The sequence below is a fragment of the Silene latifolia genome, chromosome Y, assembly GCF_048544455.1.
Source record: "Silene latifolia isolate original U9 population chromosome Y, ASM4854445v1, whole genome shotgun sequence".
Lineage (NCBI taxonomy): Eukaryota > Viridiplantae > Streptophyta > Magnoliopsida > Caryophyllales > Caryophyllaceae > Silene > Silene latifolia.
The window spans coordinates 387,218,143-387,226,585 of NC_133538.1; the positions used below are offsets into that span (position 1 = coordinate 387,218,143).

Consider the following 8,443-nt stretch of genomic DNA (forward strand, 5'->3'; position numbering starts at 1 on the left):
ATTCGGGTTGATTGAGAAGGATTTCTTTAGTGGAAACATTGACGAGGATGCCCATCCTCACCTTAGGAAGTTTAAGGGTAAGATTGCAATGATGAAGAGAAATGGAGTCCCCGAAAACACCTTGAGGTTAATGTTGTTTCCCTTTTATTTGAGAGACAAGACGGACCGGTGGCTAAACATGCATCCCCCAAATACATTCACTACTTGGGATGACTTGGCCAAAGCCTTCCTTGCCAAGTACTTCCCCTCTCCTAAGACCACCATGCTTCGAAACGAAATCACCAAATTTCAACAAGAAGATGGAGAATCTTTGGAAGAAGCTTGGGATAGGTTCCAAGACCTTATAGCCTGCTTTCCACATCACGAAATTCCCGAATGGTACATTACTCAAACATTCTTTCAAACTCTATTGCCAAGAACTAAGAAAATGGTAAATGCCTCCGTGGGGGGGATTTGACCATTTGGGAGATGCCGAAGGATCGGCCCTCATCAAGAAGATGGTTGACTCAGAAGTTAATTATGGGTTAAGAGGGAATGCTTTGAGGATAAGTAGTCGTTACCCTCAGGAGAATTTTTCAGATTCTAATGCTGAAACAAATGCAAAGCTAGATCTTCTCATAAGAAGTTTGAGGAAATGACAAAGAAACAAGTGCATCAAGGTAGTAGTTCATATGGTCCCCCCATAGAGGAGGTTGTTCAAGGACCCTCTTGTGAGTTGTGTGGAGGGATGGGTTACACTTTTGATGTATGTGCTAACAATGCATACACAATGGGTGGTGAAAAGAATGTTCAAGATGTTAATGCCTTCCAAAGCTACAACAACTCCATGAGGCCACCAAGGCCCTCTTACAACAACCAAAACAACTATAACCCAAACTCAAATTTTTAACATCCGGTTATGAAGAACCACACATACATGGGCTACAAGAGTACTAATGTGCAAAACCCACAGCACATTCAACCACAAGCCCAAAACACCAACCCACCCGGATTTTCTCAACCAAGGGGTGGAGGGCAAAATCAAAGAAACAACTTTGGGAACAATTTTGGGAACCAAAATCAAGAGTTCAACAACAACCAAAACCAAAACTTTGGGAATCAAAATCAAGGATACCAAGATTATGGGTAAAACTAAGGTAACCAAGGATTAGGTCAAGGGTTTCAAGACCAAGGTTTTCAACAAAATTTCCAAGGACAACAAAGGTATAACCAAGGGCAAGGGTCAAATTACAACAACGAAGGGCCTAGAGGAAGTTATCAAGGAAACCAAAACCAGCACAACAATCAAGGTCCAAACAATCGTTTTGTGTATGGGTTCCCTCTTCCTTTGGCTAACCAACCCTAGCAAGAACTAATGGGTTAGCCTTCATATAGAGAAATGGTAAAAATGATAAAGAACATGCGAACATTACACAACCAAGAGATGAAAATTTTGTCAAGTGCTACTAAAAGGGAGATGAGGGAAATGGAGGCCCGGATGGCATCCCAAGCATTAGCTAACCCTCAAAGACCACCCGGTGGTTTGCTTACCCAAGGCCAAAGCTCAAAATATGCGTCGGTAAACCATCAAGCCCATGCGGTTGTCTTGAGGAGTGGGGTTGAGCTTGAAGACCCTTACAAGGATCTATAAATTGAAGTTGAATAAAAAAGAAAGCGGTTGGTAATGAATGGTGGCGGGAAAAGCCCACCAATGAATCCTTCGGGAAGGATGAGTGAGTCCAAGAAAGGAAAGACAACAAGTGGAGCATCTACAAGCTGGGAAACTCAAGTGAACAAAGATGTTGACGGCTTAGTTGAAGACCTCCCATATACAAAGGAGGTGAGTGAAGAGGCTACCGAGGAAGTGCTTCTAAAACCCTCCACTAAGGTAACAAGTAAGGCAAATTCTCTAAAGGTATCCTCTAACTCTCAACGTTTCCATAACATTCCCTATCCCACTAGAGCTCTAAAGTCTAGAGAAAATTTCAAGTCTACGAAATTTTGTGAAATGTTGGAAATACTTAAAGTGACTCTACCCTTTACCGAGGTGATATCGAACATGCCAACCTACACCAAATTCTTAAAAAATATCTTGTCAAAAAAGAGGACGTTAGATGAGCAAGAAATGTTGGCTTTGAATGAAGAGTTTAGTGCACTCCTTTTAAAAAAAATGCCACATAAGCTTGGTGACCCGGAAAGTTTCTCTATCACTTATGTAGTTGGCGGTGTTCCCATATCTAGAGCTCTATGTGATTTAGGAGCTAGTGTGAGTGTGCTCCCCTTGAAATTTGCTAAAAGAATTGGTATGTATGATTTGGTCCCGACTAGCATGACTCTCCAATTGGCGGATAGGTCCGTCAAATGCCTCTTAGGGGTACTTGAGGACATATCCGCCAAGATTTGAAATAATTTGATTCCCGCCGACTTTGTTGTCCTCGATATTCTGGAGGAGAGCCACACCCCCATCATCCTCGGTAGGCCATTCTTGGCTACCGGTGGAGTGTTGATCGATGTGAAAGATGGGCGGCTAACCTTTATAATAGAGGGTGATAAAGTTGAATTTAACCTTCCTAATCTTGTGAAAGGACCAAGGCTAATCCAAGCATGCACACTTGAAGTCATTGATGAAGTAGTTGAAGAAGTGGCTAGGGAAGAGTCGGAAATGGAAGAGGCCTTCAAAATTGTCATCCATGATGAGGAGATGGATGAACAGTTACTCAAGAAAGTTGAGGGCTTACTCCCTTCTAAGTTACAACTCAAAACTTTGCCTCCCTCACTTAAGTATGCCTTTCTTGGTGAGGGAGAGACTTACCCGGTTATCATCAATGCTAACCTAGATGCTATTCAAGAAGAAAAACTTTTGAAAGTTCTCAAAATGTATAGAAAAGCATTAGGTTATAGCATTGATGACATAAAAGGGCTGATTCCGAGTCTTTGCATGCACAGGATTGTCTTAGAGGAGGGAACTCGGCCTAGTGTAGAAGGTCTAAGAAGATTGAACCAAAAAATGGCGGAGGTTACTAAAAATGAGGTCTTGAAATTGTTGGAGGAAGGGATTATTTATCAAATTACGGATAGTAAGTGGGTGAGTCCCGTCGACGTGGTCCCCAATAAAGGTGGTTTAACCATGGTTGAACAAGAGTACGGAACTTCCCTACCTACCAGTCCGGTTACCGGGTGGAGCATGTGTATTGATTATCGTAAACTAAATGCCGCCACCCTCAAAGACCACTTCCCAGTCCCCTTCATAGGCCAAATTCACATGCCCTATTGGAGTCTATGCTTTCCTTGATGGTTATTCCGGGTTCTTTAAAATCTCAATTCACCCAGAAGACCAAGAGAAAACGACATTCACATGCCCTATTGGAGTCTATGCTTACCGGCGATTGCCATTCGGGTTTTGTAATGCACTAGGCACCTTTCAAAGGTGTATCATGGCCATATTTGCCGATTTTTGGAGAAGAGTATGGAGGTCTTCATGGACAAGTTTAGTGTCCATGGAGACTCATTTGATCATGGTCTTGTCAATTTGTCAAATGTATTGAGTCGATTTGAGGAGCACAACTTAGTCCTCAATTGGTAAAAGTTTCATTTTATGGTAGAGGAGGGAGTTGTGCTTGGTCACATCATACCCAGAAGGGGGATAGAAGTTGACGGAGCCAAAGTTATGGTGATAGAAAACTTGTCACCCCCTACAAATGTTAAAGGAGTGAGAAGCTTTCTTGGTCACGCCGGCTTTTATAGACGGTTTATAAAAGACTTTTCAAAAATTTCAAAATCGTTAACTTCACTTCTCCTTAAGAATGGTCCTTTTGTATTTGATCAACTTTGCCTTGAGTCCTTTAATAGGTTGAAGCTTGCATTTGTGACGGATCCCATAATCCGAACACCGGATTGGAGTCTCCCATTAGAAATAATGTGTGATGCTTCCGACTATACCGTAGGAGCGGTTTTGGGCCAAGTTGTGGACAATTGACACCATATCATTTATTACTCAAGCAAGACACTTGATCAAGCTCAATAGAATTAGTCCACCACCAAGAAAGAAATGCTTGCAATTGTCCATGCTATTTAGAAGTTTCGGCCATATATAGTGGGGTCCAAAGTGGTGGTTTACACCGACCACACCGCCTTGAGACAATTGACTGTGAAAAAAGATGCTAAGCCTCGAATCTTGAGGTGGGTTTTGCTACTTCAAGAATTTGATCTTGAAATCAGGGACAAATATAGGGCCAAAAATGTCGTGACCGATCACTTGTCAAGACACGGTTGATGATCATGGAATCAAAGATGAAAGTGGATCCATAAATTAATGGCTAAGAGAGGATAGCCTAATAGAAGTGGGGGAAAATGTGCCATGATTTGTGGACTTGGTGAGTTATTTAGTTGGTGGGTTCATTTTGAATGAACTTGATGCTCAAGAAAGAATAAAGTTGAAGCATGATGCAAAGAAGTACTTTTGGTATGATCCTTAATTGTTCCGAAAATGGGGGGACGGAATGTTTATAAGATCATGTGTGTTAAAAGAGGAAGGCATTGAGATAGTTGATAGGCTTCATAACTCGGCCTAGGGTGGACACTTTGTTACTTCAAGAACAATTGCCAAGGTGCTACAAGGCGGGTTCTATTGGCCTTCCATGTTCAGAGACCTTCACTACTTAGTGAAATCGTGTGATGCATGCCAAAGGGCGGGAAACATTGGGAAAAGAAATGGAATGTCGCTCAATAACATCCTTGAAATTGAGCTATTTGATTCTTGGGAAATCAACTTTATGGGCCCATTTCCAAACTCATGTGGAAATGAATACATCTTGTTTGCCGTTGACTATGTTTCCAAGTGGATTGAAGCGGTATCATCACATACTAATGATTCAAAGGTAGTGATGAAGTTGTTTAAAAGCACAATATTCCCAAGGTTTGGGACCCCTAGAGTTATCATAAGCAATGGGTTTATAAGAGAACATTTTGAAGAAATTCTTCCATAATTAATCCAAAGGTTGAATCTTTCTTAAGTATTGGTATAATTTCATTCTTTGTTCACTTTAGTTTTCAATTGTTTACATCTTTGTTTCATTTTAAATGTTGTTTGAATTAGCATAATGTTTATTGTTATGTTTGTGTTTTGTTCGTCATTTATTCATACTTGTTCATCTATCATGAGTGAGTAGTTTCCCTCTAGGGTTTAAGGGGAACTTAAGTGAGGGCTAAACTATTAATATGGGTTGTTAATATTTATGTTTTGGGTGATTATTTGTCTTTGTAAACATGCATACAAGGTGTTTGATAAATTGTGTGTATGAAAGTTCATACGTTTCTTCAATTTATCTTTAGTATCTTCATAGATGAGAGTTTATGTGGGTACTTGATAGAATGTTTATGATGAGTTTGATTGCATTGTGATGATTTTGTGTTCTACTTTAGGAGTGACTGAGCAATTAGTCCATAATCCTAGGCGTTAAATTACCCAAGACTTGTTGACACCCATATCTATTTTACCTTGTCTAAGGGAACCCAAAGACCCTAGTTTTCCATCAATTGTTTGCATATCATTGTCTTAGTCAACTTACTTTCATTTGCTCTAGTTTTACTTTAATTACTTTCACCAATTTCTTGTTTTTCGACTAAACTTGGATTTAAACAAATTAAGTACAAATCCACCCCATCTTTACGAACGATTCCCTTATTAGACTACTTAATTTGGGAGTTTTATAAATTGTTTTAGGTGTGAGAATTGACGACAAAACTCATTCATTAGATAAGTGCATGATTAGTTGGTTGGTTATGTAGTAATTGTACATAATTATGTTATGTAGGTTATGGATTTGTAAATGATCAATTTGATTGCTTGTGTGACCAGAAGATTTGCTATTGGGGTAGGATATATGCTCATCTAGATCGTCTTAATGTGGTGTATTTATCTTGTGAGCATTGTGTGTTGATTGAAAGATAGCTTCTAGCTGAATTGTGGTGTGAATTATATTCTATGATCAATTATATTGAATTGTGAGCATTCATCAGTTTTTATTGTTGTGTATGGATAACTATAATTGGAAGGCCCCAAGCTTAGTCTCTGATGGATTGTGTGAGAATTGGAAGGCCCCAGGCTTAGTCTCTAGTGGATTGTGTGAGAATAGGAGGGCCCCAGGCTTTAGTCTCTGGTGGATTGTGTGAGAATTGGAAGGCCCCAGGCTTTAGTCTCTGGTGGATAGTGTGAGTATTGGAAGGCCCCAGGCTGTGAGTATCTGGTGGATAGTCTGATTGAGCTTAGTGGTTGTGGCATTTGCATTTTGAAATATAGACATATTGTGGTCGTTTACTTCTACTGTTTATTTATCCTACTCGACCTTTTGTTGGACGTGTGTTTATGTCATGTTAAATAAAATTAATGCATGCTTTAATTGACAGCGTCCTATTATGAACCAATTAATATTTCCGGTTAATTGGGGAGGAGATTAAAAGAACATGTGTGACACCCCCATACTCCAAGTGCCTTACCAGGACCACTTAAGGTATGGAAACGTCACCATCTCGGTTACCCGAGGCAATGATAATTATAAGACAATAAAGAAACATACTTTAAAAGTAAATACGGTTTAAGTGATTACATGTCCAAACCAAAACTCTTAAACTGAAATACAAAGTACTCTAAAATGTCTACTAGCCAAAACTGTCACAACTATAAGACATTGTCTGACACAGTGGAAGACTCTTCTAACAGCCACGTGATGACTCATCCCAGCTATCCCATATGCGTCATATCATACCTGTTCAATAACTGCTCACCACCCTCGAATGGATCACCACAGTTTTTAAAACATTTAAACGAGGTCAGTACTAATTACACAACACAAAGCCACAATGAAACAAGTACACAATCAGCTCAACAATACAACAATCCTCCAAACTCCATAATCAATCTCCACACAACTGACTACACACTAAAGTGTTTAGTCATGCCGGAGTACCCATCGCAACAGGTACTCCACACCGCCAGTGGGGGACCGCAGTCGTTCCCACCTATGCCCCGCTCATCTCCATCGAGCGATAAACCCATGTTCATTAATATGCACATCCCTCCTGTGGCGGGTTTCACAGAAGGCGAATCAAGGGCATGAAGCCACTCCCGCAAGTGACTCCACTCAACAAGGGACGTACCCCGAAGACCACAAACAGATACAACAACAATCAACGATATTAATCAACAATACAACCAAAAATATAACCAACAACCGTCACAACCACCAACAATATACTTTAACAATAATCACAATGAAACCACCAAACACATCATGTAATTAATACTGAGTAGGGAAACCCTACCTGGAACAGCAATCACCAAGATCGTCACAATCAGCTAATCAACATCGTCCTTCACTGAAATTACTTCCTATCAAACATACAATCATACAATCACAATCTAACATCAACAATACTCCCCAAAACCCCCAAATCACCCAATTAGGGTTTCAACCAACTCTAACCAAATAGTTTAAAAATTATATGTAAAGCTTAAATTACCCTCAACACAAGGATCACAACGGTGTAAAGAACGATGAAATCCGACACCTATAGCTCCGGGATTTGCTAATGATGCGATGGCAAACAAACTACGTAATTCCTTTTCTCCTCACTTAGGTTTTAGAATAGATAAAAGAAACTAAGAAAAGTGACGGGCAACTTTTTATACTTATCTCGCATCATTAACAAAACCCATCAAACTCAGCTCGTACAACTCACTAACTCGATTGAGTAAGTCACTTACTCGATCGAGTGACCCTTACCCGATCGAGTGCCAAGCTTACTCGATCGAGTACCCATTAGGCAGACTACTGTTTTGCGTAAAAACATACTTACTTGACAGAGTAAGCCCCACTCGATAGAGTACCCTAAGCCACATAAAACCGTAGTATTACAGTCTTCCCTCCTTAAAAAGAACTTCGTCCCCGAAGTTCAACCCATACATAAAAACCATCACAGCAACTCGATTAAGACATAACAACGCAACTACGAACTCAAAACAAAACCCCAACCTATAAAACATGAACTCTTAACACCAACTTCACCAACTATGCCTACCTCCACAACACAGCTCACGATATCGTATCAACTACATCATAGTCTCTCTCGACACCAACTCTAAACACTACCAACTGCTATCCACAAACACTGCTAGCTCCATAACATATTATCCACTAGAAAATGCGATATCAAAACACTCATAACATCAAACAGAATGATCCAACTGCCAAACTATGGAACTCATAATCATCATCATCCAACTGTCAACACTATCAAAATATTCTCCCATTCCTAAACATCGAACTACTACAAGCACGACCATGACCTTTTAACAAAATCAATCACAACAAAGATCCATCCTTTATGCTACACCAACACACTACTTCCAAATATACTACAACATCCACAACCATGAAACTCTCTTTTATCGCATCCTACTCCTCTT

The 8,443-nt window shown here is 40.1% G+C and overlaps 1 non-coding gene across 1 annotated transcript; it reads right to left on the minus strand.

Moving 5' to 3' along the window:
* Positions 1-262: 262 nt before the first annotated feature.
* Positions 263-369, minus strand: LOC141635669 (small nucleolar RNA R71). The gene has a single exon (XR_012540339.1). It is a non-coding gene; the product is annotated as a small nucleolar RNA R71 (small nucleolar RNA).
* Between the last annotated feature and the right edge of the window lie 8,074 nt (positions 370-8,443).